Source organism: Tamandua tetradactyla, chromosome 11, assembly GCF_023851605.1.
Source record: "Tamandua tetradactyla isolate mTamTet1 chromosome 11, mTamTet1.pri, whole genome shotgun sequence".
NCBI lineage: Eukaryota > Metazoa > Chordata > Mammalia > Pilosa > Myrmecophagidae > Tamandua > Tamandua tetradactyla.
Genome location: NC_135337.1, coordinates 73,568,526 through 73,595,749, shown reverse-complemented (window position 1 = coordinate 73,595,749; position 27,224 = coordinate 73,568,526). Strand labels below are relative to the sequence as shown.

The following is a 27,224-nucleotide window of genomic DNA, read 5'->3' as shown; positions in this document are numbered from 1 at the left end:
ACAGGCGAATGCTGTGGTGAAGCCTCTCCCAGACTCCCCAACCCCTCCAGCAGCTCAGAGTGACTCACGATTGCTTGACCCTCATGCAGAGACTTTATCGAAAGGTCAATTTCAGAAGATAATTGTAATTTGCTTATGGAAAAATCTCCTATTCATTTTTTTAAGCCCCAGCTGAAAATTGGGTGTGAACTGTTATAGATGAAAAGTTCATGTTTGGTTCTTTTCTTCCCTCAAGGGAAAATAAGGAGCCAAGAGGAGTAAAGATTTAGGGTCGGAAAATTTCATAATTTTTAAACACTGAAGTAACAAAATAACTTGCTTGTTGAATTTAATAATAGTACATAATGTATTATTATGTATAATAATGACAGAAGCGACTTGTTTAAAGTTGTCTCAAAACCTAAACATTGGAATTTTGAAAAATTGTTACCAAAGAATCATTTATATTCTATTTGTGTTTTCAGTTTAGTGTTAAAAAAATAAACACTTTGACTTCCTTGATGGGTGGCGAAATGAAATTTGCTATGGTTGACCAGTATCTGGCTGAGCTGCTAATGATTTTAGGGTGAAGGATTCTTTAAATATTATAGTAGCTATTAAATTTTACCCAGAAATTTTACTTTAATTACATTTAGATATAAGATATAAATAGCATATCATTATTTTAAGTGAAATTATTAGATTATTGGAAAGGTTAACAGGACTTAGATCTTTATATGAATTAGGAATAGTTAATTTTTCAAAACCCATGGGCATAAAATTTCTATGCTCAATAAGGAGACAATATAGTTATGTAAGCCAGAACTCATTAATATATGGAGGACAATTTTTAAAGATATATTTTATCAGTTATACTTTTTTTTCTATTTAGAAGGAAATAATTTATAACATTTTATACCAGTTACCAAACTTGTTAAAGCTATTTTTGTCATTATTGAATTGAATTCCTTTGTTATAAGAAAAACAATGTAAACTGTCATGTACAAATATATGCATGTGATAGCAATTATTTAAATGAAAATCCATGCTTTCCTCAACCATAGAATTTTATCGTAATCCCAGCATAGAACAGTAAACTAATGGCTATGGGCTACTGTGTTTAAAGAATACAAAAAAGAAAATTATGTCTCCTTACATCTGTCCATCCATCCCTCCTTCAGTCCATCCGTCCATCTGTTTTTCTGTGAATGATAACTTGAAAAATATTCAAGATGATATCAGGTGGGTATTAGCCTAAATATTCAGAATAATGAGAGGACAGTGGTAATGTCTAGAGGAGGGTTGGCAGACTTCTTTTGTAATGGGCCAGATAGTAAATATTTTAGGCTTCATGGGTCAGGAGGCAAAATTAAAGATGGTGTGTACATAGTTACATGACAGGAGAGGAAACCATTTCCACAATTATTTTTTTTGTGGTATGCAAAATATAATAAAAATAGAGCGTGGTTTTTCCTTTTTTGTAACATAGATCTATTTTTTAATATAGATCTATAAAAAGAATGAAAAGCTTGGTTTGTTTTTGGAAAATATTTTGCTTACTTGTGGTTCAAAGTTAGTGTTCTTCATTATCAAAATCAATTGCAAATATTTTCATTAGTGCTGATTTGTGATAAAATTTTTCATATTTAATTTTTGAAAATGTCTTCACATAGGTGCTATTAAACACTGATATTGATAAATACTAAATTTTAAGTGAGCGTATATTCATTCTTTGGCAGGTATTCATAAATGTTATTGGATTTTTCTTTTGATATTTGCCTTTTACCTTGCAGATTAATCATTTCCAATTGAATAAAAATAGAGCGTGGTTTTTCCTTTTTTGTAACATAGATCTATTTTTTAATATAGATCTATAACAAGAATGAAAAGCTTGGTTTGTTTTTGGAAAATATTTTGCTTACTTGTGGTTCAAAGTTAGTGTTCTTCATTATCAAAATCAATTGCAAATATTTTTGTGCTCCTCAAATGCACAAATGGATTTTGAAATATGGAAATTTCCTTTTCCCTTGCATTGAGATTCAGAAATGCTGCTGTAACTGTACTTCAAGCCCAGACAATGTTTTCACCTCAAACTTACGTGGGAATGGAGTTCTTGCTTCTTGTTTTAACAGCACAAGAAGCATATAAAACAGCTTCATATCACTTGTGCTTCAAATATTAATTATCATGAAATGAGTTTGCTGTGGTATCAGCTTTGAGTATAATCCAGTTTTGCCTTGTGATTTTTGCTTGGGGTTAGTTACAGGACATTATCCCGCCCGCAGCAGAAATGAACCCCATCGCCCCTCAGTTATTGATAAGCGGTGGAGGACTTCTCACTCAGAGCACTCTCACCTCCATCCTGAGCTCAAGAGGTCGCACTCAAGCCTCTGGCCCCTTGCTCCCTAATGTGCCTGGTGGCAGGTCAGGGCGAAGGGCTTGGCAGAGCGAGGCTGGGCGCGTGAGCGTGAATGGAGGCCCTCTGGGATGCCCGCTTCAAAGACACCTGATAGAGTCAAATATTTTCCACTGAGTACCTATAGATAAACAATATGATGAGTAACCAGAGGCTGTAAATACCTCTGATTCCACAAGCTGTGTAAGGCTGATTGAGCTCTCCTGAACCACACCTTTAGCACCGTTACTTGCAGCCCACGTGGCAGACTCCACTTCAGGGTATACTGATTTCGTGTTTTCTCAACACCTTTCAAAATATTATCATCTGAGCAATATCAGTAGCTTTTTCTGGCTCAGCAAGAGGCGAGGAAAAACCCTTGATATGCGCTGTCTTACTGAAAGGCCTTGCTGATGCCCCAGTATCGTCTCAGCCCTTGAGCAGCTCTTCCAGCCAAAAGGCCAACAGCCGAGGATGAACTTATTTTCTCCAGACTCATTTCTTTGGCTGCTGAAATCAATCGCGATTTAATTAACTCACAGTCTCTAAGTGGATTCCTTGTCTGGGTAACAAATTAGCCACTCAGACAATGACTTTGTTTGCACCCTCGTTTTCATATTCTGATGTGTTGAGATATTCCATCTTCAGTATGCTATTTTTTTCTGATCATTGCTTTCTTGTGAGTTTTATTCCTGTGGGAATATTGGGATGAGTGCTTAGTCTGATAATGTAGATATGTACTGTGTCCTGTTAGCACAGTGGTTGTATCTTAGTGAATAAAACACCCTGCTTTGCCATTGCATTCAATAAAAAAATAATCCATGGCCCAGTGTGCCCAAGAGGCGTGGTGTATTACGTCTACTTTTCTTTTTCTTTACACTCTGGAAATGAAAAATGAAATGTCCTAATACAGTGGCATGTGTAATACTCAGTTTGGGTCATCACAGTGGGCAGTGACCATGACCTCTGAGGGTAGTGGACAGTGGAACGGGCAGTGAAGGAGCTGGTCATAGCACAACTGATGATGAAATGAGACCGTGATGGCTACTAGTATTCCTGTTGTATTCTGAAAACGTGTACTTATACATAAAGCAAATAGCCCTTTCATCCCTCTCTCATCATATACGTTTATTAACATATGTCATGGTGTTTATGTTATAGAATATCAAGACTGAGAATGGCCATCACCCATGGGTCTGCATCCTCCTGGGAAAGGGTTAGTGAGTTTCCAGTTGTATGCAGGACAGTCGAATTATGTTAGGCAAATTATTGCCATTTTACTGTCTTCATTTAGAGATTTATGTTTTAAGGAGCTGTGCATGGGAGCCAAGGTAATGAGGGGTGGACAGTAATGGTTAATCTCATGTGTCAATTTGGCTAGATTATGGTGTCCAGTTGTCTGGTCAAGTAAACTCTGACTTCATTGTTCCTGGATGGTTTTGCATAAATGGATTTAAGTCAGTAGTCATTTGATTGTATCTATGGCTGAGTGAATCTACAATCAACAAAATAAATTGCCTTCAGTAATGAGAGAAGACAATGGGTTGGAGGCCTTCAAGTGAGAACTGAGAATTTCCACAGTCAACAAGAATTTCAGCCTCTCTGTCAGCCAGCCACCAATATGTCACCTTCATTGGAGTTTCCAATTTGTTACTTTTCCTGGAGAATTTCAGCTTCATCTTCATTGAGTTTCCAACTGATAGCCTGCCCCAGAGAAATTCAGCTTTCCAGTCTCTACTGCTACGTGAGTCAATTCCTGTAACGAATCTCTTAATATATACATGTAATATATATATATTGGTTCTGTTTCTCCTGAGCAATCCAGTACAAATGACAAACATGCTGTCGATTTATAAGTGCATCCCTTCCATTTGTGATGCAACTAGCAAAAGTGTGAAGTTGTGAGGAGCCCACGTGTGCTGTATCACAGTTATTCAACTCTGTCATTTTAGAAAGAAAAGCAGCAAAGACAAGATATAACTGAAATTTAAATTTCATAAAATGTTCATGTATTACAAAATGTTCTTTCTCAGTTTTTTCAACTATTTAAAGATGAGAAAAACTCCTTGGTTGGAGGGCCATATCAAAGTCGGTGGTGAGTGTATCGAGCTCACAGGCATCGCCAGCCGCCCTCAGGAGGAGAGTCACGCCACGGGGACGGGCTTCCACTTCTGGTGGAGAAGGGAAGACTCTACCTTGGGCGAAAGATCTGGGAGCGTCAGTTTGTCATCCGGCCTCTGGCTAATATACCCCCTGTCATGTCTTCACTCAGCTAAAAGGATGAAAACTGTAAGCAAGATGTCTCGAGATGAAGCAGCACTGTCGACAACATCCCCCGGAGATGTAATGGGTGACCCTCAGGAGGGGCGTTCTTTCCTCCACAACCAGAACTTCTCTGGGCCTGTATCCATTCAGGGACTGATTTTTCCTTCCCTGGTCAAAGCAAACACTCACAGGTATTACGTCTCTTCCTTCCTCCCCAGTCTTCTCTCATTTTAATTAGCTAGGTAAAAAACGTGCTGGGAAAATAGGAAAAAAAATGCTGTTTTTAGAAGCCACACATTTTGGCATTTGTTCTTGCCTTATTCGTAATCAAACCTGCTATGGAAGTTCAGGGATCCTAATTAAAATTTAGGAAATGAAATCTGAAATGAAAAGAATGTATTTTTCAGAACTCAAACATTTTATTTTTTTAATAAACCTAAATGATTTCATGTAATGTCCAATCAGGTGTTAATTTATATCCTCAGAATGTCAACAGTGTTGTTTTAATTCAATTCTAATCCTAGTATACATGCAACTCAATGCAGAGGTTATATGCTACATAATAAGATAATTTTAGGGCCCATATCCCTTAGTAAGTAATAAAGATACACGTTTATAATATGCCAAATTAACAAACGGATTCCTAATCATAATTGAAATGCAAATGGAAATGGTCCAGCGACCAGATGTGCATATGGTGCTGCCTCCTGTTCACTGCAGGGCACGGTCCCGTTTGTGAGAGCGCACGTCTGGTAGACATATCATCCACCTTGTTTTACCTGGAGTTCCAGGACAGTCTGTTAAGACAAGGTGCTGGAAGATTTCACGTGACGGGCTCAGACCTTCAGAGGATGGTGTTGTAGACACACGGCCAGCCCATCGCAGCTGCGGGTCTGATTCATCAGCGTCCTTTCCATGTTTATTGTGCTGTACTGCTTTCATTCTTAGGGCGATTCTATTTTTCTTTATTCGATCAGACTTGTCCTTCAGTATGTTGGTTTTCGTGGACTTCCATGAAATGACAAAGGAAAGTAGGATTTGGAGGTTTTCCACCGCAGACACTTGGGGAGAGTTACTCCAGTAAGAGAGGCTCCAGCAAGAGCCTTGCATTCTGTTCTGGTCTGTCAGCACAGCATGCACTGAACTGAACTGCTGTCCAACATTTACCGTGTAAAGAGCCTGATTTTACAAAGCGTATGAATTAGTACATGTATATTGATTATTGTGTCCCTGGAAATTTCGAATGAATGGGATGTGTGTTTCAATTTCTTCCCAGCAAAGTATAAATGAGATCAAAATGGAAAATAAGTGGAATAATTAGTGCTTGGAAATTCTCCAAATTTAGAAGTACAGCTTCTCAAGTGATGGCGTGTTTGATTTTTAGCTCGAAGGAGACACTACACTTTGGCAGAGAAGTCACAATTCTGTTGAAAACAAAAGGAAATGTTCTAAAAGTGTGTATCTGCACCGTAGAGCTAACTGTGGAAGTGTTTATCAGCTTGATGGCTGGCACAGTTGCAGCTTGTGTGTATGTATCTGATAAACAGCGACAGAGAGGCCGTGGAGGGCAAGGCTGTGACGTGGTTCCTCGTGAAGTGCCACCCCGGACAATGGCCTCAGCGCCCTGCGCACATGCTAGAAACGCACACCCGCAGGCTCTAGCCTCACTGTTCAACGCAGAAAACCCTGGGTGGGGGCCAGCAATCTGTATCTTTTTCTTTACTGGAGAAGTTGCACGTTTACAGAACAATCATGCACACAATACAGGATTATCACCCGCCACCCCAGCACCAGCCCCTGGCGTTCGTGTGGAACATTGGTTACAATTGATGAGAGCACAGTTTTACAATTGTACCATAATTAAAGTCCACGTCTTAACTTAGGGTTCAGTTTGTGTAGTGTGCTTATCTGGCTTTTCAAAAAAATTTGTTCTGCTAACCGTATATGCAGCCTAACATCTTCCCTTCTAGCCACATTCACATATTTCAGTGCTGGTACTTACATTTACAGTGCTGAGCCTCCATCACCACCATTGGTGAGTCCCAACAGGAACTCGCACATTTAAGCCTTAACATCCCATTTCCTATCCCCACCCCATCCCCTGGCAGCCTGTGCTCTACATTCTGACTATGAGTTTGTGTATTCTAATTGTTTCAAGTCAATCATACAATATCTGTCCTTTTGTCTGGATTATTTCACTCACCACGATGTCTTCAAGGTTCATTCACATTGTTGCATCTATCAAGGCTTTGCTCCTTTTCATGGCTGAATAATATTCCATTGCACTTATATTGAACACTTTATATCTTCAACACTTGGGTAGCTTCCATCTTTTGGTAATTGTGAATAATAATGACCACTGTGAACACTGCTATGCAAGTATCCAAGTCCCATTTTCCATTCTTCTGGGTAAATACCTGTCACGGGATTGCCAGGTCATATGGAAGTTCTCTGCTTATTCTGAGAAACCGCCAAACTGTCTTCCACAGCAGCTGCACCGCTGTATTTTCCCACCAGCAATGAGTGAGTGTTTCTGTTTCTCCACATCCTCTCCAACACTGGTTATTTTCTATTTTTTTATAGCAGCCATTCTAATGGGTGTGAAAAGGTATATCATTGTAGGTTTTATTTTAATTTCCTTGATAGCTAATGATGATAAGTATCTTTTCTTGTGCTTTCTGGCCATTTGAATATCTTCTTTGGAGAAATGTCTGTTCAAGTCTTTTTCCCATGTTTAATTGGGGTGTTTGTCTTTTTGTTAAGTTGAAAAATTTTCTTTAGATATTCTGGATATTAATACTTTATCAAATATGTAGTTTCTTAATATTATCACTCATTGTGTAGGTTGTCATGTTACTTTCATGATAAATTCTTTTGAGGAATAAAAAATTTTAATTTTAAGAAAAGAGGTCCCACTTTTTCTTTTGTGGCTTGTGCTTTGGGTGAAAAGTTTAAGAAACCATTGCCTACCACAAGGTACTGAAGAAGCTTCCCTAGATTTTCCTGCTGGAGTTTGATACTTCTAGCACTTATATTTAGGTCTTTAATTCATTTGGAGTTGTTTCTGTATATGGTGTGAGGTAAGGTACACTTTCTTTCTTTTTTTAAGAAATGGAGATCATCTTTCCAGCAAATGATACTGTTTTTTCCCAATTGAGTGGTCTTTACTACCTTGTCAAAAATCAGTTGGCCATAAATATGAAGGCTGATTTCTCTCTCTCTCTCTCTCTCTTTTTTTTTTTTTGGCATGGGTAGGCTCTGGAAATTAAAACCAGGTTTCATATGGCAGGCAAGAAATTTGCCACTGAGCCACTGTTGCGCATCACACTTTTTCTTTCCTTTTTTTTTTTAAGGTTGAGTTTTGAGCTCTCAGTTGTATTCCATTGGTCTATATATCTGTCCTTCTGCCACTACCTTATTGTTTTGATTACTATGATTTTGTAATAAGTTTTAAGATCAGGAGGTCTAAGTCCTCCAATTTCATTCTTCTTTTTCAGAATGGCTTTAACTGTTTGGTGCCCCTTACCTTCCATATAAATTTGATGATTGGCTTTTCCATTTCTGCAAAGAAGCTTGTTGGAATTGTGATTGTGATTGCATTGAATCTATAAATTGCTTTGGATAGTATTGACATCTTAATGATACGTAGTCTTCCAATTCATGAACATGGTTTATTAGTCCACTTATTTAGGTCTTCTTTAATTTCTTTTAACAATGTTTTGTAATTTTCTGTGTACAAGCCATTTAGAAAGAATTGTTGGCTTTATCCTAGATATTTTTATTCTTTTTGTTGCTATTGTGAATGGTACATTTTTGTGATTTCTTCTTCTGATTGTTCATTGCTTGTGTGTGGGAACACTACTGACTTTGGGGTGTTTATCTTGTACCTGGCCACTTTGCTAAAATCATTTGTTAGCTCTAGTAGCTTTGTTGTAGTTTTTCAGGATTTTATGTATATAGGATTGTATCTCCTGCAAATATGGAATGTTCTCTTCTTCCTTTCCAATTTGGATGCTTTTTTATTTCTTTTTTTGCCTTGTTGCTCTGGAAAGAACTTCCAGTATAATATTGAAGAATAATAGTGAAAATGGGCATTCTTGTCTTATTCCTGACCTTAAACAGAAAGAGTTCAGTTTTTCACCAGTAAGTAGGATGACGGCTGTGGGCTTTTCATTTATGTGCTGTATCATGTTGAGGAAGTTTCCTTCTATGGAAGTGTTCTAAGTTCATTTTTTTTTTAATAAGAAAAGATACTTTGTATTTTGTCAAATGCCTTTACTGCATCAATTGAGATGATCATGTGTGGTTTTTTTTTCCTCATGCTGTTAGTGTGGTATATTACATTAGTTGATTTTCTTATGTTGAACCAACCTTGTATACCAAGGACACCAGTTGATCATCGTGTATAATTCTTTAGATATGCTGTTGGATTTGGTTTGCTAGTATTTTGTTAAGTATTTCTGCTAGATGCATGAGAGATAGTTGGTCTGCAGTTTTCTTTTCTTGTGGTATCTTTATCCGACTTTGGTATGAGAGTGATATTGACCTCATAAAATGAGTTAGGGAGTATTCCCCCCTCTTCAATTTTTTTTTTGCTTGTCCTTTCTTTATTGGACACTTTATAGATGTCACTCAGGTCTAGAAGTTACAGTGTTAAATAATGATTTAAAACCAACCAGGTCACACCCTGGTCCAGAGCTCCAAACCAGAAGCAGAAAGGAATGGGGCTGGTGGGGCTGGAGGAATCCTCCAATATCACCAAAACCCAGAAAACCAGGATCCTAAGCTCCTTCATGGACCATATGCAGGGTGGGGGTCCTTGGCTAGCCCTCAGATGCCTCTGGCTGCATCACTATCCAGGGGAGGTAACCTGCAAGGGACTGGAGAGATGGCCAACGTGGTACAGACATGGACAGAAGTAACTAGAAGAATGGTAGGAAATGGACAGGCACTGTCCAGCTGTAGATAAGATAATAGAGTCAGCTCAGGCAGGTTGAGGGGAGCGGGAAGAGAGGCCATGGGGAGGCAATATTGCAGCAATGCAGGGGTTGTAACCCCAGGGTCCTATCCTGGGTGGCTGGTCAGGGTAGCAGCTGTTAGTCCCCAGATGGAGTTCCTGGTCCACGCCTGGGCAGAGGGCTCATACACTGTGGTCCTCTTGGTGAGCTGGAGCTCTTCACCCACCCGCTTGGACTTGAGGTGCTCCTTGTAGGCCAGGATGTCCCCAGGCCATTTGGTGATTGTTTGCTTCTCACAGACCAGATTTCCTGTGCACCCTGCTGAATGAGCCTGAAATATGGCTGATGAGCCTCATGCCTGCCTCAAACTCATTGATGGCATCTGCCAGTGCATCGATGGTCTCAATATCCAGGTGATGGGTACTCATCTGGGAAGAGCATGTGGCGTTTGCCAGGCCAGCACACTCTGCCCACCTGAAGGTTCTGGATTGGGCTCACCTGCTCTTTCCCAGTGAGACCATATCACCCAATGGTCTTCCTCACTTATTCCTTCTCATGCTCATGTCTCCAAGGTGAGTGACGTGAGCCCAGCTGCTAATGTAAGTGCTGATGGTGATGCCCTATCCTGACGTGAGAGTGTTTTCGCATCGTCCCTTCTGTGGATTGCAACTGTCAAGTCAGCAGCTTCAAAAGAGGTGATTTTCCTTTTCCATTGGGCCCTACAGGAGTCACCTGTGTATCAAAGTCAATACCAAATTCTAGATTTTTATAGATGCAAGGCCCATCTTTTGTATGTTTGAAGCTCATTTTGGGGGGGGCATGCATGGTTCAGCAAGCAAACCTGAGTCTCCCACATGGAAGGCGAGCATTCTGCCATTGAACCACCTGTGGCTCCTTGAAGCTCACATTTTGCACGATAATGATGGGTGGAGGGATTTTGCCACATGGTGGAAAATGAAATGACAGCATCTAGTTGCTCACGACTGTCTCTGTCAATCCTGATGCCTTCATTTCTGTCCCCTCTTTTCCTTGCTCTGGGCCCACCTGGCACTGCCTTGACCAAACCGAGCAGTGCAGTTCTTCATGGGAGCAACCCTCTTCATCTGGGTCTCCTCCAGCTCCAGTCCATCTCCAAAGACTGGTCATAATTACCCATATAAAACTTCAGTCGCTTGTTGTGACTGTGAATGATGCTGGTACAGACACCATTCAGGAAATCTTGGGAATGGGAGACGAGGCCAAGAGGTGCTTAAAAATCTTGAGTTCTTCAATCTGCACACAAGCATCTAGGTCCAAATGGCTGCTGGGCTCGTCCAGGAGCAGCATGAAGGGCCGAGTGGAGAGGGGTCTGGCAAGGGCAGCCCTCACCCTCCAGCCCCCACTGAGGTCTTTCAGCTTCCTGCACTGCATGGCAGGCGTGAGATCCCATCTACAAGATCCGTGCGGCCCTCACTCTGCCTTCTCAGCATCCAGCTCCTCCAGGCGCTCATACGGCTCCATTAGTTTCCCACCCCATGTCCTCACGAGACAGCCAGTCAGCTCCTTCTCCAGCATGGACCTCTGTGTCAGCTTCCATCACACTCTGCAAGAGTGTCTTCTCACGAGGGGCATCTCCCGTGTCAGACGGTAGAATGTGCTCAGGGATGGGCACATCATGCTTCCCAGTAGCAGAGCGCAGCATAGACTTTCCAATTCCATTTAAGCCAATAAGACATAGCGACAGCCTGAGTTTACTTCCAGTTTGGTATCACTGAGTAGCTCTTGACCATGAAAGGTTGACAATGTGGACATTGGTACTGCTGGGGTGGGAGGCTGGGACACCAGTGACTGCTCAAGCAGCTTTCCTCATCTCAGTATCCTCTAGCTCCTTTGTCAGCAAATCCACCTCTGTCATCTCTGTCTGGATATAGTTTCCATCTGTTTTCCTTGTGGTTACTATGGGTGCTCTGGTTTGTTAGAGCTGCTAGAATGCAATATATCAGAAATGGCTGGCTTTTAACAATGAGGATCTATTAGTTTATTAGATTACAGTTGCAAGACCATGAAAATGTCCAAAGTAAGGCACAATAGGACAATACCTTCTCTGAAGCCTGGTTACTGGTGCACTAGGTCTCCTCTGTCAGAGAGCAATGCACGTGGTGATGTCGGCTGGCCCTTCTCTCCGAGGATTCATTGCTGCTAACTTCTGGCTTCAGTGGCCTCCTCTTGACTTGTCTGGAGCTTTTTCAGTGAGCTTCTCTTGGCTTCTCTTGTGTTTTATCTTTTTATAAAGGATCCCGGTGAATCTCAATTGAGATTCAAAAGGTCCCGCCCACAACAGGTCTGCACCCACAGAATGGGTTAAAAGAGCCTAATCCTTTCTGGGGTACAAAATAACACAATGGGGTTAAAATTTAACATCCCAAATATGTAACAATCAAATTTGGTTTGATACTTAATTTCAATAGCATATATATCTATATAGGAGTATGTATACTTTTCTTTTATGCCCTGGTCCCCAACATTTTTCTGGACTCGTTACCATTTGTATCATTGTCCTTTAAAAACATAGATTTATCATTACCTTTTATGCATTTGCATTTTAGCACCTTTTGGAAGAATGAAGTGGAGTTACATACTGAGCAATACATTAGAATAATGCTGGCATTTATAATTACCCAAATGATACCTTTACCAAAGGTACCTACGCCATCATTGAGCCCTATACAAATATCCTCCATGCCCAAGGACTGCTGCTTAAGCTTTGGAGGGAAAGTTAGAGGTCCTGTGGGACTCCCTGTCCAATCTTAGGAGAGGGGGCTAGGGGTCCTGGGGGAATTCCTGCCCAATCTTGGGAGAGGTGGGTAGGGGTCCTTCGGGAAGCCCTGCTCAAGCTTGGGAGAGAGGGCTAGAGGTCCTGCAGGAAACCCTGCCTGCACTTCTACTGCTTTTCATCTGTTACAAACGTGTTTATACTGGCTTGTCTTCACACTGGAGGGATTAGATCCTGCCTTTGAGTTTAATCTTAGGGAAAACTTTGAAGCTGTTTAGCACTACTTACATACATAGTGCTTTCTGGAATAAATGGATCCCAGACTCAAGCACACGGGAAAGTATTGCTTTACTGACAATCTTCTTTATCCATACCTGCCCTGGTGGCCTTGCCTGGAGGGTAAGTATGGTAGGGCAGGTTTCTATCGGGTGCTCATCAGATAACTTCTGTGTTTAATCATATCCCAGGCATCCTCAGTCATCATGAGGTAGGGATAGTAAGATAAATATCGGACCAATTAGAATGCGCCGATAGTACAAAACCACCTAATGAGAATATTGAAATGTATCTTACATTTCCTGAGAAAAAGATGTTTCTTCATGTATTTTTATCTATTGTTTGTCAAAAAGTTCATTGCGCTTTCTTATGTTGGCAAGATTCTTTTTTGTTAGATATCTTTAAGAAGCAACTTAAAAAAAAAACTTCCTGTATTTTCCCCTATGGTTAGATGTAGGTGGCATAAGTTGCTTTATTTATTTTGGAACAAAATCTTACACATAGAAGAAACACAGTTACTTCTGTTATGTTTGCCAGGGGCAGGTACATCTGCTGGCTATTGCTTAAAAATGCCATCAAACCAGTAGTCCTCAAAGCCAGCAGTTTAAATAGCAATCCTTTGTTCTCACAAGCAGGTGGGTTGGCTGGGTTGTCTCCAGCCCAGGAGGTGGTGGCTGGGAGGCTCTCCTTCATGCTGTAATCTGCGGTTGGCTGGACATTGGATCATCTCCACTGGGCTTGGGTGGGCCACTCTGCTAACGTCTTCAGGGAGATCCATCGGTGGAGCTGACCTAGAGGTCTTTCCTTCTTCTCAGATCACCAAGTTAGCAGGAAGTTACAGGAATCTGAGGCAAATGCTACAGTAATTTCAGTTCTCTGTAATATCAGAGTGGGCAAGGAGGATGCCCAGTGTCCAAGGCCCACACACCTGCTGCTGAACTGTGGGGACGGTGGTGACTTCTTTTCTGTTTCCCAGGTCTCACATGACTGCTTTTCATTGGTGGATTTTGAACTTGGATCTTGCTGGTAGGAAGTCCAGGGAAATACAGTTCTGAGGCATCCTTCCCTTGTCATGTGGGCATGATTCTGGCTGCCCCCAATGTGCCTAGCACAGGACTTGGGGTTGTCTCCATGAGAATCTGGACCTGCTGCACTTCAAGCACTGTTTGTCCTGAGGGTCTTCGGTGGCACTGCTCGTGGTACTGCTGACTGGAGCAGCTAGAGGGATTTCTCTTGTTCTCACTCAAAACCAACTGCCTTTTGGGCACCTCAGTAAATAAATTGAAACAGAAACTTAAGGAGACCCCACCCATACGACTCTGCCTTCTTCTTAATTGTTGAGATGTAATGGGCAGTGATTTAGTGAGGGTTCTCTAGAGAAACAGAATCAACAGGGAACACTCGCAAATATAAAATTTATAAAAGTGTCTCACGTAACCGTGGGAACACAGAGTCCAAAATCCACAGGGCAGGCCGTGAAACCGACAATTCCGATGGAGGGTCTGGACAAACTCCACAGGAGAGGCTTGTCGGCTGAAGTAGAAAGAGAGCCTGTCTCTTCTGAATCCCGCTTAAAAGGCTTCCAGTGATTAGATTAAGCATCAGTCATTGCACAAGACACTCTCCTTGGCTGATTACAAATGGAATCAGCTGTGGATGCAGCTGACGTGATCATGATTTAATTCTATGAAATGTCCTCATCACAACAGACAGGCCAGCACTTGACCAACCAGACCAACAGGTACCACCACCTGGCCAGATTGACACATTAACCTGACCATGACAGGCAGCACCTTGCCTCCTGCAGTCCTGGCCCCTCCCTCTGCAGCCCCCTCCCCCAGGCACAGCTGTGAATCAGCTGGCCTGGGCATCCGCTCCTGGGAAGCAGGGGCTTTGTGTCCCTTTCCAGCAGAAGCAGGAGCAGCCAGGGCCCCGGCGACTTGGGGACACCGGGGGTGCAGCTCGCAGCCTCTCCTCCCACCTCCCTGTGTGCCTTGCATGCTCTGGAGGGACCAGAGAGCTCTTCAGATGGCCCTGCCCCTTTGTAGGTGCTTTGCTGGAGGAACCACGTCCTGGCACTTGGTCCGCCTTGTTTGGGACACTTGCTCAGGCCACACCTGCTGGACTCAGGGCCCAGAACCAGTAGATCCAACCCTTAAGCTTTGTTCTTCTAATCCAGTTCTGTTTGTGGTGAAATTTTCTTCTGTTTGAGCCTGATTTTGTTTGTTTTCTTTCTTGTTATAATTTTTAATTATTTCTATTTATTTGAAATAAAGGAAATGTTTCAAATCATGAATTAAAAAGTTATTCTTGACTAGAAGTTTCGTTCAGAGATTGAACAATATAACTGTAAAAGGGGTTAGAAATTTTGGATTCCACATTTCTTGTACTTTGCAAACTTCAAAAAAATAATTTCTGAGTACCTCCTCCCCCCACAGTAGGCAATCTCCAGCCATAGCATTCATGTCACCTACTCTAAGATTACCTATAAAAACTTCCACGTATCATCCTTCTTATAAGAAAATGCTAATTTCTCTTCCTTTTGTCATTTTATTCTCAGTTGATGGCTGTAACTCACCTCATCTGTTTTCCAGGGAGCTCTTTAATTCTCATGCACTCTTGAGAAATTTTTCTCTACTTTAAAGGAACTATTTTTAGGTTTTTAAACAATGATCGTAATATCTATTTCATAAAACACTGGCACGATTTTCCCAGTCCCAAACTTCTTAATGTAGCATTCTGTTATTTTATGTGTAGATAGTTTAAAGTAGCCATCAAGGTTGGTTGAACATTTGCAAGTTCAGCTTCCTTCCCAGCTCTCAGGAACTGGACTTTACAGGTGGATGTTTCAGGCATGTTGCATTCCTTGGGAATTTCTAGGCCTCGAAGATGCTCCATGATTCTTTTAGAAACATCGTCTGGTTTGTATTCTCCGCCCATGGACGTGGAGACTCGGGCTGCTAAGGAAAACCTGAACCAATCACTTGTCTGGTTCCCACCCCAGCTCTTTAAAGACTGTGAGCTATTCAGTTTACACAGGTAAAGAGCAGCTGCAGAGATAGACGTGCAGCCCGGCTTCTCGTCTGCCGTGGTTACAGGTATCAAAGGATTTACACCCCATAGGAAGTCGACTTTGGCAGGTTGGCTGATTTTTTCCTTCGCAAGACAGAAGATGATTTGTGTAGAGCACCTCGGCATAGCACCCCAGCTCTCCTCGTTCCCCTCGGCAGTGCCCACCGGATCCTGTGCTTCACATTACAATGTAACATCCTGTGGGACCCAGAGGTCTTTAGAAACAAACTGACATGTTTCCCAACCTCGTGGAAGGGAGGCGCAGCTGACTCCTGGGTGAACTCCGTAAAGGCTCTAGCTGCTCCCACAGGAGCTCGCTGCAGCTTAAGTTGGACTTGCTCCAGTAAAAAATGCAGGACGTTTCAAGGTCAGGAAGAGCGCCGTTGCTCAAGTTCTTCTTGCCAGGACACCTGGGCCTTTGCATCAAGAACTATGCCAAGGAGTCTTCAGTGGTGACAAGTGTTTTGCAGCCTCATTCTCCAGTGTGTCCTGGAAGTGGCACAAGTCCATGCCGGCCGTGGCTGACCCCTAGGCACAGCTCTGTGGTCCCCGGGAAGCAGGAACGGGTCCGGCTGGCTGCCTTGGCGTGCACTGAGGAGGGACGTAGCTTTCGGGTATAGTTTGTGCAGTTGAATCACTGAACAACTTTTGGGGATGGGGCCAAAGAGACTACCACAAAACATTTCCACATGTTGGACTCAGTGAATTTAAATGAGGTGGAAATATTTATTCTGGATTAGAGATGTTTGAGAAGTAATGAAATTATAGACTTTCAATCTTTGGAGAGCTCCACCTTGGCTGCAGAGAGGACTCGCTGCAGAGCTTTTGGCTCTGATGCCCAGTCCCAGCATTCTGGTGTCGTTGGTCAGGAGAGGGACTGGGTCAATAGCCAATGATTCTTCCAGCCTGAATAGCCGAGCCCCCGGGCTCCACGGAAGTGCGCGGTATAGCGGCCAGAAGTGAAATGGCTTTCAAAACGAGGTGGTTAAATGCTGGGCTGCGTCACGGGGTTTCCTGTTTTGAAATCTTGTAAAATCAAACATAGCTGTCTAGGCTGTTTGAATACTTAAAATGGAGAAAATGCTCATGCATTCTCAAGCTTTTCTCCAAAAGTATGACCACAAAACTAACATTTTCTATTATAATCAAATTTTAGACTTTTATCTAGCAGCTAAATCTGTATAAATACTGCTTCTGTCAAAAGTATCTGTTTGAGATAATGGTAAATATTTCCATTCTTGAGAGTAATGTTTTATAACCTATATTAATTTCAGACAATTGATACAATTGTTATACATGGAAGACAAAAGCTTTGGATAGATGGATATCCTGTTTCTACTTTAGCTCTGCTCCTTACCAGCTCTGTGACTTTTAATAAATGAATTTAATATCTCTGCATTAGTATTAGCACCAGAAAAGAAAGATGATTGAAGTAGATTTTTCTCTGATCCCCTTGTACTCTTGAAATTATATGATCTGACTAAAATGATTATATATCAATAGAGGAGATATCAGGAATTTCTGGAGGATTTGGTTAAAGGAAATGTAAAAAAAAGCAGATAGAAAAATGTTGTATACTCAGGAACTTAAAAATGCTACTCTGTTGGTTTCCCTTAAAAGGCTCCAAAACAAAATCATTTTGTAAGAGCAGCTTCAGCAATGGATGGGCTATAGGAAAATAGAAGACTAAACTAAAAATAGCCAGGACCTAATCTGTTTAATGAACTTATGCATCACACGTCTTATATATATTAATCCACAAAAACCCTATGAACTATATTTACTCTTATTTTACCCATTTAACAGATAATGAAAAGAAAGCACAGTGAGACTAGGTAGTTTAGCCAAGGTTACATCAGTAGTAGCCAGGCCCACTGGACATGCAAATATGCATTATTTCTACCTCCAGCACCTGAGCTCCTTTGTCCTTCATGGCTTTACTCCCAGCTAGTCTCTGAGTTTTTTATGCTTATTTTTGTAAAGTTGAAAGAAGAGAGTTGGAAATTTTTCTTTTTGGTTTCAGCAAAATAAAATTCAGAAGTATCATAGGGCAAGAGGGTTTTAATGATGAATGAAGAAATACCGAAACTAATGCATAATGCTTGTTCTAGTTTGCTAGCTGCCAGAATGCAATATACCAGAAACAGAATGGCTTTTAAAAAGGGGAATTTAATAAGTTGCTAGTTTACAGTTCTAAGGCCAAGAAAATGTCCCAATTACAGCAAGTCTGTAGAAATGTCCAATCAAGGGCATCCAGGGAAAGATACCTTGGTTCAAGAAGGCCGATGAAGATCAGGGTTTCTCTCTCAAGTGAGAAGGCACATGGTGAACACAGTCAGGGCTTCTCTCTCACCTGGAAGGGCACACAGCGAGCACGACATCATCTACTAGTTTCCTCTCCTGGCTTCCGGTTTCGTGAAGCTCCCTGGGAGGCATTTTCCTTCTTCATCTCCAAAGGTTGCTGGCTGGTAGACTCTCGCTTCATGGTGCTGCAGCATTCTCTGCTCTCTCCGAATCTACTTTGTCCAAAATGTTTCCTCTTTTATAGGACTCCAGAAACTTATCAAGACCCACCCAAATGGGTGGAGACATGTTGTCACCTAATCCAGCTCAACAACCACTCTTTTTTTTTTTTTGGCTTTTAAAAGGGGAAATTTATTAAGTTGCAAGTTTACAGTTCTAAGGCTGTGAAAATGTCCAAATTAAAGCAAGTGTATACAAATGTCCAAATTAAGGCACCCAATAAGGGGTTACCTTCACTCAAGAAAGGCCGATGAAGTTCAAGGTTTCTTTCTCAACTGAAAAGGCACATGGTGAACATGGTGACATCCGCTAGCTTTCTCTCTAAGCTTGTTTCATGAAGGTCTCCCAGGGGCATTTTCCTTCTTCATCTCCACAGGTCTCTGGCTGTGTGGGCTGTCATGGTTCTCGTGGCTTGAAGCTTTCTCCAAAATGTTTCCTGTTTTAAAGGATTCCAGTAAACTAATCAAGACCTACCTGGAATGGGTGGAGTCACTTCTCCCTCTAATCAAAGGTTAATCCACAACTGGTTGTGTCACATCTCTGTGGAGATAATCTAGTCAAGTTCCCATCCTACAGTGCTGGTTAGGGATTAAAGGAAACGGCTGCCTCCACAAGATGGATCAGGATTGAAACACGGGTTTTCTAGGGAACACAATCCTTTCAAACTGGCACAGGAGGTTACAGTTTAACAACAAAATTGAGGAACAGTATTATTCCACTTTCTAAGAAAAACAATGTATGGGCATTGCAGTCGATTACAATAATAGCCCCATTCTTCACTTCCCCTTGTTCCCCGTGATCTGAATTGGGCTTGGCCGTGTGATTTTTGGCCAATGGGGTACACCTGACCTCTACCCCTCTACCCCTCCAAAGCAAGCAAAAGTTTGAAATAGATGTATGCTTTGGGCTTTTCTCTCAGAGCTGAGGGAACATGCCTGAGCTGTTCGCAGGTGAGGAGGACAAGCTTCCCCGTCAACCCGGTATAGTGCCAAGTCCAGGGTCAACACCAGCTGATCCCCAGATATGGAAGGACGTCCAGCCAGGATCAGCAGAGCTATGGAGTCAGCCACCCCACAAACATGAGCAATAAAAACACATGTTGTTTTCCACTGAGGTTTCGTGGTTGTTTTTTTTTTTAATTTAAATTTTTTTTTAAGATACCAAAAAGCATCAAACAAATGCAAACATTCGTAACTTTTGATCATTCTGTTCTACATATATAATCAGTAATTCACAATATCATCACATAGTTGCATATTCATCATCATAATCATTTCTTGGAACATTTGCATCTATTCAGAAAAAGAAATAAAAAGAAAACAGAAAAAAATTCATACATACCATATCCCCCACCCTTCTCCCTCATTGATCACCAGCATTTCAATCTAAATTTATTTTAACATTTGTTCCCCCTATTATTCATCTTTATTCCATATGTTTTACTCGTCTGTTGATAAGGTAGATAAAAGGAGCATCAGACACAAGGTTTTCACAATCACACAGTCACACTGTGAAAGCTATATCATTATTATTTTTTTTTTGAATATTTTTAAAAATTTATTTATTTATTTTTTTTTATTAATGGAAAGAAAGAAAAAAAGAAAAAAAAAGAAAAAAGAAATTAACACAACATTTAGAAATCATACCGTTCTACATATGCGCTCAGTAATTCTTAACATCATCACATAGATGCATGATCATCGTTTCTTAGTACATTTGCATCGGTTTAGAGGAACTAGCAGCACAACAGAAAAAGATATAAAATGTTAATATAGAGAAAAGAAATAAAAGTAGTAATAATAGTAAAAAACAACAACAAAAAAACCCTATAGCTCAGATGCAGCTTCATTCAGTGTTTTAACATGATTACTTTACAATTAGGTATTATTGTGCTGTCCATTTTTGAGTTTTTGTATCTAGTCCTGTTGCACAGTCTGTATCCCTTCCGCTCCAATTACCCATTATCTTACCCTGTTTCTAACTCCTGCTGGACTCTGTTACCAATGACATATTTCGAGTTTATTCTTGAATGTCCGTTCACATCAGTGGGACCCTACAGTATTTGTCCTTTAGTTTTTGGCTAGACTCACTCAGCATAATGTTCTCTAGGTCCATCCATGTTATTACATGCTTCATAAGTTTATCTTGTCTTAAAGCTGCATAATATTCCATCGTATGTATATACCACAGTTTATTTAGCCATTCTTCTGTTGATGGACATTTTGGCTGTTTCCATCTCTTTGCAATTGTAAATAACGCTGCTATAAACATTGGTGTGCAAATGTCCGTTTGTGTCTTTGCCCTTAAGTCCTTTGAGTAGATACCTAGCAATGGTATTGCTGGGTTGTATGGCAATTCTATATTCAACTTTTTGAGGAACCGCCAAACTGCCCTCCACAGTGGTTGCACTATTTGACATTCCCACCAACAGTGGATAAGTGTGCCTCTTTCTCCGCATCCTCTCCAGCACTTGTCATTTTCTGTTTTGTTGATAATGGCCATTCTGGTGGGTGTGAGATGATATCTCATTGTGGTTTTGATTTGCATTTCTCTAATGGCCAGGGACATTGAGCATTTCTTCATGTGCCTCTTGGCCATCCGTATTTCCTCTTCTGGTAGGTGTCTGTTCAAGTCTTTTTCCCATTTTGTAATTGGGTTGGCTGTCTTTTTGCTGTTGAGTTGAACAATCTCTTTATATATTCTGGATACTAGACCTTTATCTGATATGTCATTTCCAAATATTATCTCCCATTGTGTAGGCTGTCTTTCTACTTTCTTGATGAAGTTCTTTGATGCACAAAAGTGTTTAATTTTGAGGAGCTCCCATTTATATATTTCTTTCTTCAGTGCTCTTGCTTTAGGTTTAAGGTCCATAAAACCACCTCCAGTTGTAAGATTCATAAGATATCTCCCTACATTTTCCTCTAACTGTTTTATGGTCTTAGACCTAATGTTTAGATCTTTGATCCATTTTGAGTTAACTTTTGTATAAGGTGTGAGATGCGGGTCTTCTTTCATTCTTTTACATATGGATATCCAGTTCTCTAGGCACCATTTATTGAAGAGACTGTTCTGTCCCAGGTGAGTTGGCTTGACTGCCTTATCAAAGATCAAATGTCCATAGATGAGAGGGTCTATATCTGAGCACTCTATTCGATTCCATTGGTCGATATATCTATCTTTATGCCAATACCATGCTGTTTTGACCACTGTGGCTTCATAATATGCCTTGAAGTCCGGCATCGCGAGACCTCCAGCTTCGTTTTTTTTCCTCAAGATGTTTTTAGCAATTCGGGGCACCCTGCCCTTCCAGATAAATTTGCTTATTGGTTTTTCTAATTCTGAAAAATAAGTTGTTGGGATTTTGATTGGTATTGCATTGAATCTGTAGATCAGTTTAGGTAGGATTGACATCTTAATTATGTTTAGTCTTCCAATCCATGAACACGGTATGCCCTTCCATCTATTTAGGTCTTCTGTGATTTCTTTTAGCAGTTTTTTGTAGTTTTCTTTATATAGGTTTTTTGTCACTATATCATTATTTAATCATCATCAAGAAACATGGCTACTGGAACACAGCTCTACATTTTCAGGCAGTTCCCTCCAGCCTCTCCATTTACATCTTGGATAACAAGGTAATATCTATTTAATGCGTAAGAATAACCTCCAGGATAACCTCTCGACTCTGTTTGGAATCTCTCAGCCATTGACACCTAGTCTCATTTCACTCTTCCCCCTTTGGTCGAGAAGGTTCTCTCAATCCCTTGATGCTAAGTCTCAGCTCATTCTAGGATTTCTGTCCCACGTTGCCAGGAAGGTTCACACCCCTGGGAGTCATGTCCCACGTAGACAGGGGGAGGGTGGTGAGATTGCTTGTTGTGTTGGCTGGAGAGAGCAGCCACATCTGAGCAAAAAAAGAGGTTCTTCTGGGGGTGACTCTTAGGCCTAATTTTTTATAAATTAAAAAAATTAACAACAAACAAAACAATAAGATATCATTCCATTCTACATATATAATCAGTAATTCTTAATATCATCACATAGTTGCATATTCATTTCTTAGAACATTTGCATCGGTTTAGAAAAAGAAATAAAAAGACAACAGAAAAAGAAATAAAATGATAATAGAGAAGAAAAAGGTATACATACCATACCCCTTACCCCTCGCTTTCATTTACCACTAGCATTTCAAACTAAATTTATTTTAACATTTATTCCCCCTATTATTTATTTTTATTCCATATGTTCTACTCTTTTGTTGGTATGGTAGATAAAAGGAGCATCAGACACAAGGTTTTCACATTCACAGAGTCACATTGTGAAAGCTATATCATTGTTCAATCATCATCAAGAAACATGGCTACTGGAACACAGCTCTACATTTTCAGGCAGTTCCCACCAGCCTCTCCACTACTTCTTTTTTTTTTTTTTTTTTTTTTTTTTTTTTAAAGGAAAGACAGAAGGAAGGAAGGATAGAAGGAAGGAAGGGAGGAAGAAAGGGAAACATCTTTTAAACATTTTCTTGTTTTATTGTATTTTTGTTTCTCCGTTTTTGTTACATGGGCTGGGGCCGGGAATCGAACCGAGGTCCTCCGGCATAGCAGGCAAGCACTTTGCCCGCTGAGCCACCGCGGCCCGCCCTCCACTACTTCTTGAACAACAAGGTGATATCTACTTAATGCGTATGAATAACCTCCAGGATAACCTCTCAACTCTGTTTGGAATCTCTCAGCCATTGACACTTAGTCTCATTTCAGTCTTCCCCCTTTTGGTCGAGAAGGTTCTCTCAGTCCCTTGAGGTTAATTCTCAGCTCATTCTAGGGTTTTCTCAGTCCCTTGATGCTGAGTCTCAGCTCATTCCAGGATCTCTGTCCCACGTTGCCAGGAAGGTCCACACCCCTGGGAGTCATGTCCCATGCAGATAGGGGGAGGATGGTGAGACTGCTCATCATGTTGGCTGGAGGGAGAGGCCACATCTGAGCAACAAAAGAGGCTCTCCTGGGGGTGACCCTTAGGCCTAAATTTTAAGTAGACTTGACCTATCCTTTGTGGGGTTAAGTTTCATATGAGCAAACCCCAAGATTGGGGGCTCAGCCTGTAGCTTTGGTTGTCACACTGCTTGTGAGAATATCAAGAATTCGACTTGGGGAAGTTGAATTCCTCCCTGCTCTCACCATTCCCCAAAGGGGGCTTGCAAATACTTTTCCACTCACTGATCAAATCACTCTGGGATTCATTGGGGCATCACTCTGGACAAACCAACAAAATCTCATGTCCTACCTGAAATTCCAAGTACTTATGACGTTCAATCAAACTATCTATATAAGTTATATTATGAAATGCTCTAGTCAAAATATAAATTTTGTAACAAATAAACATTTTTTACTTTAGTCTCACACATAAGGTGAGATTTTAAAATATTAATTGCCATCTATTTTCAGCACCGTGTAATAATGACATTCCTTTATTCTTCCTCATGCAAAAACATTTTTAAAATTTTGTACATTGTACACTTCAGTATTGTTATACACTCTAGGTATTCCTAGATTATACCATCTCAATCTTTAACATCTATCTTTCTTTCTGATTTCAATATGTCCCCAGCCCTCCTCCCTCTATCATTCTCACATGCAGCTTCATTCAGTGTTTTAACATAATTATATTACAGTTAGGTAGTATTGTGCTGTCCATTTCTGAGTTTTTGTATCCAGTCCTGTTGCACAGTCTGTATCCCTTCAGCTCCAATTACCCAATATCTTACCCTATTTCTATCTCCTGATGATCTCTGTTACCAATGACATATTCCAAGTTTATTCACTAATGTCAGTTCATATCAGTGAGACCATACAGTATTTGTCCTTTAGTTTTTGGCTAGTCTCACTCAGCATAATGTTCTCTAGGTCCATCCATGTTATTACATACTTCATAAGTTTATTCTGTCTTAAAGCTGCATAATATTCCATCGTATGTATATACCACAGTTTGTTTAGCCACTCGTCTGTTGATGGACATTTTGGCTGTTTCCATCTCTTTGCAATTGTAAATAATGCTGCCATAAACATTGGTGTGCAAGTGTCCGTTTGTGTCTTTGCCCTTAAGTCCTCAGAGTAGATACCTAGCAGTGGTATTGCTGGGTCATATGGCAATTCTATATTCAACTTTTTGAGGAACCGCCAAACTGCCTTCCATAGCGATTGCACCATTTGACATTCCCACCAACAGTGAATAAGTGTGCCTCTTTCTCCACATCCTCTCCAGCACTTGTCATTTTTCTGTTTTGTTGATAATGGCCATTCTGGTGGGTGTGAGATGATATCTCATTGTGGTTTTGATTTGCATTTCCCTAATGGCCAGGGACATTGAGCATCTCTTCATGTGCCTTTTGGCCATTTGTATTTCATCTTGTGAGAAGTGTCTGTTCAAGTCTTTTTCCCATTTTGTAATTGGATTGGTTGTCTTTTTGTTGTTGAGTTGAACAATCTCTTTATAAATTCTGGATACTAGACCTTTATCTGATATGTCGTTTCCAAATATTGTCTCCCATTGTGTAGGCTGTCTTTTTACTTTCTTGATGAAATTCTTTGATGCACAAAAGTGTTTAATTTTGAGAAATTTCCATTTCTTTCTTTCTTTCTTCAGTGCTCTTGCTTTAGGTGTAAGGTCTATAAAACCATCTTAGGCCTAATTTTAAGTAGACTTGACCTATCCTCTGGGGTTAAGTTTCATATGAACAAACCCCAAGATTGGGGATTCAGCCTATAGCTTTGGTTGTCTACACTGCTTGTGAGAATATCAAGAATTCAACTTGGGGAAGTTGAATTTTCCCCCTTTCTCACCATTCCCTGAAGGGGACTTTGCAAATACTTTTTTATTCACTTTAATAACCATTCTTGACTAAATCATGTCATCCGGGAAGGTGATCTGATTACAGTTTCAAACATACAGTATTGAATAGGGATTATTCTACCTTTATGAAATTGAATTTTGATAAAAACAGGCTTTTCTAGGGTCCATATATCCTTTCAAACCAGCACAATGCTCTTCTCATAAAGGAAACATTATTTAAATTGACAGTGGACAATTATTCTGATATAATCGATTTTCTCCTTTCTTTTCATATCTCATATTCTAAGGACTTGAATAGAGCAGTAGTGTTGAATGTCACCTTAATAATTTACTATAAGGGGGCATTTGAAAATCACTTCTCCCTTCTAAATTTCTTCTTTTGAATAATGAGGCTACGCAATAATTTCTTTGTGAAGAAACTTCAGGCCTTTTTCCTCTCCTTTCACAGAGATCGCCCAAAGCAAATGGGCGCATTCTGGCCACTCTCAGCATGACAGGAAACGGCAGATGGGCCAGTCGGTCTGGTGGAGGCTGATTTGCCGAAACCACTCGCCAGGGTTTTAGTTAGGCCAGAATCCAGGTCCGTGGCAATAAACAGGGAGATGAATTCTCCCTCTTCATTCCAACTACTGGTTAAGGTTTTCTCTTCCGACGTGCCCGTTCTGTAAAATGCAGTGTCAGCCAGCAGCGATGGGCACGTCACGGGAGCTATGGAAGTGCGTTTCTCCCTCTCCTGTGGTTTCCTCCTTCTTCAGTGTTCCCGTGATCACCTCACTGACTCCAGCAGTTGAGGAGGGTAACTGACCTTTGAGAATAAAACACTTTGGCAGTAGAGACAGTGCTCAAACCAAAAAGCTGTAAGTGAGTTAGAGGAAACATGCTTCTTTTATGGCATTTTTAAAATCAGTTGTCCTTAAAACTCCAATATAGAAACCATGATTGAAATAGAGATCTGCTTATGGGTACTGCTCAGCCTAAATGCAATGATTTTTCTAATTTTTAGGAAGGATGCTCTGTTTTAGGGAATTTCTTTACAGTTAGAAAGGATAAACACAGATGGCAGATTTTTTTTTAAATCTTTTAGAAAGTCTTTTAACCCACATTCATGCAACAATAAAAGTATGTCAGAAACTCCTAGGTTTTGCAGGCGTTATACGCAGGGCTTTTGATTATTTCATTGTGATCGTTGTTTCGGGGCCTTGCATCACCTGGGCCTGCTGGACATCTCACTAGGGGGTTCCCGTTCCTTCCCGAACAGCCTCAGCTCAGCCAGCCAGGGACCCGCGGGCTCTCGCAGCATGTACACAGGCTGCCCACCTCTGGGCTGTGCAGAGGAGAAACTGGATTCAGAGCGTTAAATAAGCTGCAAAGGACCTGCAGGGTTCTGTTTTCCACCCAGCGCTCCTTCTTTTTATAAAATGCTTTTTTTCTTGTTCCCTCAATTCATGCTCAGAGCTCATGGGAAATTCTGGAACTGATGGTGGTGTTTTCCCCATTGCCTAGTCAAGCTGGGGGAGACTTACTTTTGGCACACTTCTCCTCGTCATCACACAGGTGATGATGTTTGCATAATAGTAATAATATGTCCAGGGGCTGTTCTATGCCCTTACTTATATGAACTGTTATTTATATGAACTAATTTAATTCGCAGGATAATTTTATAGCATAGAATACTCTTATTATCCCCACTTTGTAGATGAAGAAACTGAGGCAATGGGGGTCATTTAACTTCACTAAGACCGTGCAGCTGGGAAATGGCAGAACTTGGCTCAGACACAGGCAGGGTGGCCGGGACAGTGTCCACCTGCTCGGGGGTGACAAGACCAGGGGAGTAGAGGGCCAGGGGCCCTGGGTGTGCAGGAGGGCGGCTGTTCTCTGTGAGACCTGCTTAGGCAATCAGGCAGTGCAGGGACAGCTCTAGAATTTGTCCTGCCTGTTGCAAACTTGGGAGATGGATCTCAATGAACAAAGAAACGAGTGTTCATGAGAATACTTGAGAAAAGGTAATATTGCTATAAATTATTTCCTGGCGAAAGAAAGCATGGAAGATGGGGCCCCTGCAATGGTTGAGGAACGCTGTGGCTGTAATAGGCAGAAAACGCTTAGAAAGCTTTGTGGTTTTTACAGCGTGGCATCCGTGGAAACACGAGTAAAAGCT

The 27,224-nt window shown here is 41.0% G+C and overlaps 1 protein-coding gene and 2 pseudogenes across 8 annotated transcripts in view; 1 reads left to right on the top strand and 2 right to left on the bottom strand.

Moving 5' to 3' along the window:
- The window catches only part of WDR27 (WD repeat domain 27), a 347,331-nt gene that overhangs the window by 311,045 nt on the left and 9,062 nt on the right, over positions 1-27,224 (top strand). The gene's annotated exons all lie outside the window — the stretch shown is intronic.
- Positions 9,704-10,422, bottom strand: LOC143650965 (ATP-binding cassette sub-family F member 2 pseudogene; annotated as a pseudogene).
- On the bottom strand, positions 10,426-11,007 carry LOC143650964 (ATP-binding cassette sub-family F member 2 pseudogene; annotated as a pseudogene).